The sequence below is a fragment of the Lampris incognitus genome, chromosome 12 (assembly GCF_029633865.1).
Source record: "Lampris incognitus isolate fLamInc1 chromosome 12, fLamInc1.hap2, whole genome shotgun sequence".
Lineage (NCBI taxonomy): Eukaryota > Metazoa > Chordata > Actinopteri > Lampriformes > Lampridae > Lampris > Lampris incognitus.
Window position 1 is genome coordinate 5,063,976 of NC_079222.1, and position 7,500 is coordinate 5,071,475.

The following is a 7,500-nucleotide window of genomic DNA, read 5'->3' on the forward strand; positions in this document are numbered from 1 at the left end:
AGTTGTAGTAGTAGTGTAGTAGTGCACTGGAAAACAGGGCTCCCCTGAAAGCCACAGTGTAATTCGAACCCCGGATGTAGCTAACTATTCAGTTAGCTAACGTTAGCTAACGTTAGCTAACTGAATGACTGACCAGCTGACTGACTGACTCAATCAATCAATCAGTTAATCAATGAACGACTAAATGAATGCATGTATGACTGACTGACTGACTGACTGACTGGCTAAATGAATGAATGATTAAGTTGCTCATTGACTGAATGATTTAGTGGATGGTTCATTGACTGACTGGTTCATTGACTGACTGCTTCGTTGACTGACTGGTTCGTTGACTGACTAACGGGCTGATTGATCAGAGGCAAACGGGGACACACACCAGGATGTAAACAGCAGACCAACACAGTGTTTGCTTATGTCAAGGCTGTCTGTAGGAATGGATCCATGATGGACTCCCACACCACACCAGCCTGCTGTCAACACACATCGTTCACAATACCAGGGTTTAACCCTCACAATAACGCACACACAGACACACACACACACACACACACACACAAGCCATTATGAGGGGAACTGGCCCAAGGCAACAGTCTTACACGCACACACTAACTTGACCAAGGTTATTCATGTGACCCCTCAAACTGATCAGTGAGGCCACGCCCACTTTCGAGTGGTTTCATTTCAGCTGAGTCAGTCAGGTGACCCCTTCTTGGGTGTGCTCCTCCGTTGTTATTCAGGATTTAAAACAAATAATGAAAACAGAGTCATACGGAAGAGCCATATTCTCCAGGCGTGTAGTGCTGGTGGTAGTACTGTAGTTGTTCTTCAGTGTATTTATCCTGTGTCTGTACTATATTAGTACTGTCCATCCATCCATTGTCTCAACCGCTTGTCCTGCTCTCAGGGTCGCGGGGATGCTGGAGCCCATCCCAGCAGTCACTGGGCGGCAGGCAGGGAGACACCCTGGACAGGCCGCCAGGCCATCACACACACACACCCATTCACACCTAGGGACAAAGTAGTACGGCCGAGTCACCTGACCTACAGGTCTTTGGACTGTGGGAGGAAACCGGAGCCCCCGGAGGAAACCCACGCAGACACGGGGAGAACATGCAAACTCCACACAGAGGACGACCCGGGACGACCCACCAAGGTTGGACTACCCCGGGGCTCGAACCCAGAACCTTCTTGCTGTGAGGCGACCGCGCTAACCACTGCACCACCGTGCATTATTAGTACTGTATTCATTGTAGAAGTCGTCCTTCGCAGATGATGTGGTTTTGTTGACCTCATCAGAACACGACCTCCAGCGAGCACTGGGGCGGTGTGCAGCCGAGTGTGAAATCGCCAGGATGAGAGTCAGCACCTCCAAGTCCGAGGCCATGGTTCTCTACCGGAAAATGGTGGATTGCTCCCTCCGGGTTGGGGATGATGAGCTGTTGCCTCAAGTGAAGGAGTTCAAGTATCTCGGGGTCTTTTTCACGAGTGAGGGTAGGACGGAGCGGGAGATTGACAGGTGGATCGGTGCAGCATCAGCAGTAATGTGGACGTTGTACCGGACCGTTGTGGTGAAGAGGGAGCTGAGCCGTAAAGCAAAGCTCTCAATGTACCAGCCAGTCTTGGTCCCAACCCTCACCTATGGTCAAGAGCTTTGGGTAGTGACCGAAAGGGTGAGATCGCGATTACAAGCAGCTGAAATGAGTTTCCTCCGTAGGATGTCTGGGCTCAGCCGTAGAGATAGGGTGAGGAATTTGGACATCTGACGGGAGCTCGGAGTAGAGCCGCTGCTCCTGCATATCAAAAGGAGCCAGTTGAGGTGGTTCGGGCATCTGGTTAGGATGCCTCCTGGGCGCCTTCCTTTGGAGGTTTTCCAGGCACGGCCAACTGGGAGGAGAACCCGGGGTAGACCCAGAACTCACTGGAGGGACTACATGTCCAATCTGGCCTGGGAACGCCTTGGGATCCCCCAGGAGGAGCTGGAGGGTGTGGCTGGGGAGAGGGACGTCTGGAGTGCCCTACTTAGCTTGCTGCCACCGCGACCCGACCGACCCCAGAGAAGAGGCTGATGATGAGATGAGATGAGATGAGATGAGATGAGATGAGATGAGAACCTTTATGGAATCATCCTTGTCCATCTTTTATAAATACAGTGGTAGGAGGAAAGTAAGGAGAAAAGGAGAGGGAAACAGCAGTCCTAAGAGCAGAATGTGTTGGATTAGAAGATCGTTATCAGGACTCCTTCCATGTCTCGCCCGTCTAAAAACGGTGTCATCTGCTGCTTTACTGTCATTTCTACATACGTATCTGCTTTTGTGCACTTGTTTTACTTTTGACTTTCTTCCATCTTCAACCTATGCTGATCGCATCTGTCCAAGGTCTTTTGGGGGTTTTTTTTTCGGGTGTCCATCTAATTGACAGGTAGTATACAATTATTAAATTAATATAATGTCATGAAACAGGCAGCTTCTCTCTTTCACTGGGTTTAACTGACAGAAATATCAGAAACGCTTCCAACAGGAATTTGATTTGAAATACACGGTAGGTAGGCGTCCAGGTAGCATACGTCTATTTTATGGCCTATCAACACAGAGATCGCCGGTTCGAATCCTCGTGGTACCTCCGGCTTGGCCAGGCGTCCCTACAGACACAATTGTCTGTGTCTGTGGGTGGGAAGCCGGATGTGGATATGTGTCCTGGTCGCTGCACTAGCGCCTCCTGTGGTCAGTCGGGGCACCTGTTCAGGAGGGGAGAGGGAACTGGGGGGAATAGCGTGATCCTTCCACACGCTACGTCCTCCTGGTGAAACTCCTCACTGTCAGGTGAAAAGAAGCAGCTGGTGACTCCACATGCATGGGAGGAGGCATGTGGTAGTCTGCAGCCCTCCCCAGATCGGCAGAGGGGGTGGAGCAGCGGCTCGGAATAATAATAATAATAATAATAATGGATTTCATTTATATAGCGCTTTATCTAGATGCCCAAAGTGCTTCAAAGTGAAGGGGGTAAGTCACCTCAACCACCAACAATGTGCAGCACCACCTGGGGGATGCACGGCAGCCATTTTGCACCAGAACTCTCACCACACTCCAGTTTGAGGTGGAGAGGAAGGAGTCATTGAGCCAATTACATGGGGGGATAATTAGGTGGCCAGATGGAGAGAGCCAAGTTGGGAATTTTGTCAGGACACCGGGGAACCCCCTACTCTGTGATAAGTGCCATGGGATCTTTAACGACCACAGTGGGTCAGGACCTCAGTTTAACGTGTCATCTGAAGGACAAGACGTTCTCCTACTCATCCTCCTCCTGCTGTACGATCTCCTACAGCACAGTGTCCCCGCCACTGCACTGGGGCATTGGGCTTTTTATTAGGACCGAAGGAAGACTGCCCCCTACTGGCCCACCAACACCGCTTCTGGCAGCAACTCAGTTTTCCCAGGAGGTCTCCCATCCATGTACTAGCCAAGGCCACACCTGCTTAGCTTCTGTCATTCAGCGGAGCCAGCTTACACGTGGGTATGGCTGCCAGTTTATAACCACAATATAGACGTTTTAAAGGACACCGTCTTGTAAATAACAGGTATCTACTGACAACAGTAAGAGTCGTCTGTTTCTTTCCCATCTCCACAAACACCGAACTCATACAACCGCCGGGGTTTGGTCGAGCTATCAGATAGCAGTCAGGTCAAGCAGAATGGAGGTCACCTCATACTGTGCTCTGATTGGTCCAGAGACCGGAAGTGAGCCATCAGTGCCCCCCGCGGGATTGGGTGGTGTAGTTCAGAGCGAAGACGTACTGAGACGAGCTCTCGTGTAAAAGCACACGTCTTCCCTCTGTGTCTCTTTCTTCTATAATGTTCCTCTTTTCCTTCCCTCCTTATCTCCTTATCTCCCTCTAATGTTTTGTTGTTGCCCCATGCCTCCCCTGCTCCTTCTACTTCCACCCCTCTCTTCCTCTCCTATCCCCTCTCCCCCTCTCTTCTGTCGCATTGGATTAAACTCGGAGGCGTGATGGCGTAGGATGATTTAGTTTCACTAGGCATTTTCTGTAGTCGACAAGTCCAACATTCCTACATGTTTAAGAGAATTAAAGATAAATTACTAGACACGGAACAGTCGATGCGTGAGGCAGATGTAGATGAATATGGAGTGAGCGTAGGTGGTTATAAGATAAGCAATCTTAGACTTGTAGACGACACGGTGCTTGCAGCTGATGGACAGCGAGATCCAAACGACATGTTGAGTGGAGTAAACGAGGCGGGGGGGAAAACACGTTGCTCGGTTTGAATGTGTAAAGACAAAGTGCGTGAAAGTGGGTGAGTCAGATATTGCAATCTCAGCAGATGGACAAGATGTGGGACAGCTGGAGAGCTTCAAATACTTGGGTTCAGTTAAGAAAAATGATGCTGATTGTACAGATGACGTTAAAAATCACAATTATGCTAGCAAAGAAAAGACTGATGGAGATGGTGCCAATATGGAAAGATGGGGAATAGGAAAATAAGTGAAAGTCGGTCTACTTAAAGCACTCGTTTGGCCAGTGTTGTCATACGGCGCTGAAAGTTGGACATTGAAGAAAGCGATGGTAGGCAGGATTGAGGCTGCAGAGAAGTGGCTTTATCGTAGGATGCTTCGAACAAGTTGGACAGAGAAACAAATGGATGCGAGCGTCCTTAATGAATTAGGAGCAACAAGTGGACTAATGGCACGTACTATATAATGAAAAGAAAGCTGTCATTCTTACTGGGAACTACCCCAGCAAAGCACAAGAGAGAACGACCAAGAAGGCAGTATCGTGATGACGTCAAAGAACGGCTTAGTCTGAAATTATCAGAGGCAACAAGGTCAGCTCAGGACAGAGAACTAGAGGAGAGACTTGTTTGGCAAACATGGCATCCTGATGGTGCTGGCAACCCTCACTAACGAGGAAGCCTTGAAGAAGAAGAAGAAGAAGAAGAAGAAGAAGAAGAAGAAGAAGAAGAAGAAGAAGAAGAAGAAGAAGAAGAAGAAAGATACATTGAACAAAGACTTTCTCAATATGAGCATTTGCTGCACTGCATGTCCCAAGTGACGTCATCAGTCGCAGTCGCAGCCCTACAGTCAGTTAATCGGTCAACGGTCTCCTACTTAGTCTGAGTCGAAACCCCCCCAAAACAACAACGCAGGAATAGCCACAACATGAACACCACATCGTCAAAACACAACTTTAAATCTAGCATTAGCACTCCCGTCAGCCATTGCGCTCCCCTTCCCCCCGGCGCTACGGCGTGACGTCATTGTTCTGTTTTGTAGCAGATTTGGAGTCAGAATCAGAGAACGGAGAGTTTACTCACTTTATTATTATTAAAGACGTACATTATTTGTTTGTTTGTTTGTGCATTTGTGCATTAGGAAAAGTTAGGTATACTGTTGGGTCCAAGATATTGCACAACCACCTGCCACTACTGAGGGGGCTGCACCGACCACTAGGGGGAGCTGTAGCCCCCCTTGCCGCATTAATACACACACCTGTATTTTAGAAGATATGGCTCACAAGGACACAACTATAAGTTAACTACATCGACGTCTAATTAGAAATATATTTCTAATATGTTTTATATATATATAATAAATAATAATAAATAGAAGTATAACATAAAAGAAGCAATAACAACTCAGATCAGTTCCATAACCCAAACCAAACACAAATTCCAGCTCCGACACAGCTTTTTTCTTTCCCTCTCTCTCTCTCTCATCCGCTCCTGGATTCAAGATGTCTGCCCCCTCAAGCTTTCTTCATCTCTCCCCTTCCTCCTCCTCTTTTCTCCTGTCTTTCCCCTGCCACAGCAACTCCTACACCACCTCTCACAACACCGTCACTGCCTGCGTTTTATCCCCACTTCCCTGGTTCAGGGATCTGACCCTGCTGGTTTCGTCTTCTTTCCTCTTTCCCCGCTCCTCTTGCACTTCTTTCATGGCCCTCCTCTCTTCCACCTCCCTGTCATGTTCCCTCTCTCCTCTCCTCTACCTCCCTGTCATGTTCCCTCTCTCCTCTCCCGTCCCTCCTCTCTTCCACCTCCCTGTCATGTTCCCTCTCTCCTCTCCCGTCCCTCCTCTCTTCCACCTCCCTGTCATGTTCCCTCTCTCCTCTCCCGTCCCTCCTCTCTTCCACCTCCCTGTCATGTTCCCTCTCTCCTCTCCCGTCCCTCCTCTCTTCCACCTTCCTGTCATGTTCCCTCTCTCCTCTCCCGTCCCTCCTCTCTTCCACCTCCCTGTCATGTTCCCTCTCTCCTCTCCCGTCCCTCCTCTCTTCCACCTCCCTGTCATGTTCCCTCTCTCCTCTCCCGTCCCTCCTCTCCTCCACCTCCCTGTCATGTTCTCTCTCTCTTCTCCTCTACCTTCCTGTCATGTTCCCTCTCTCCTCTCCCGTCCCTCCTCTCCTCTACCTTCCTGTCATGTTCCCTCTCTCTTCTCCTCTACCTTCCTGTCATGTTCCCTCTCTCCTCTCCTCTACCTCCCTGTCATGTTCCCTCTCTCCTCTCCTCTACCTCCCTGTCATGTTCCCTCTCTCTTCTCCTCTACCTTCCTGTCATGTTCCCTCTCTCCTCTCCTCTACCTCCCTGTCATGTTCCCTCTCTCCTCTCCTCTACCTCCCTGTCATGTTCCCTCTGTCCTCTCCTCTACCTCCCTGTCATGTTCCCTCTCTCCTCTCCTCTACCTCCCTGTCACGTTCCCTCTCTCCTCTCCTCTACCTCCCTGTCACGTTCCCTCTCTCCTCTCCTCTACCTCCCTGTCATGTTCCCTCCCTCCTCTCCTCTACCTCCCTGTCATGTTCCCTCTCTCCTCTCCTCTACCTCCCTGTCATGTTCCCTCTCTCCTCTCCTCTACCTCCCTGTCATGTTCCCTCTCTCCTCTCCTCTACCTCCCTGTCATGTTCCCTCTCTCCTCTCCTCTACCTCCCTGTCATGTTCCCTCTGTCCTCTCCTCTACCTCCCTGTCATGTTCCCTCTCTCCTCTCCTCTACCTCCCTGTCATGTTCCCTCTCTCCTCTCCTCTACCTCCCTGTCATGTTCCCTCCCTCCTCTCCTCTACCTCCCTGTCACGTTCCCTCTGTCCTCTCCTCTACCTCCCTGTCATGTTCCCTCCCTCCTCTCCTCTACCTCCCTGTCATGTTCCCTCTGTCCTCTCCTCTACCTCCCTGTCATGTTCCCTCTCTCCTCTCCTCTACCTCCCTGTCATGTTCCCTCTCTCCTCTCCTCTACCTCCCTGTCATGTTCCCTCTGTCCTCTCCTCTACCTCCCTGTCATGTTCCCTCTCTCCTCTCCTCTACCTCCCTGTCATGTTCCCTCTGTCCTCTCCTCTACCTCCCTGTCATGTTCCCTCTGTCCTCTCCTCTACCTTCCTGTCATGTTCCCTCTGTCCTCTCCCGTCCCTCCTCTCCTCTACCTTCCTGTCATGTTCCCTCTCTCCTCTCCCGTCCCTCCTCTCCTCTACCTCCCTGTCATGTTCCCTCTCTCCTCTCCCGTC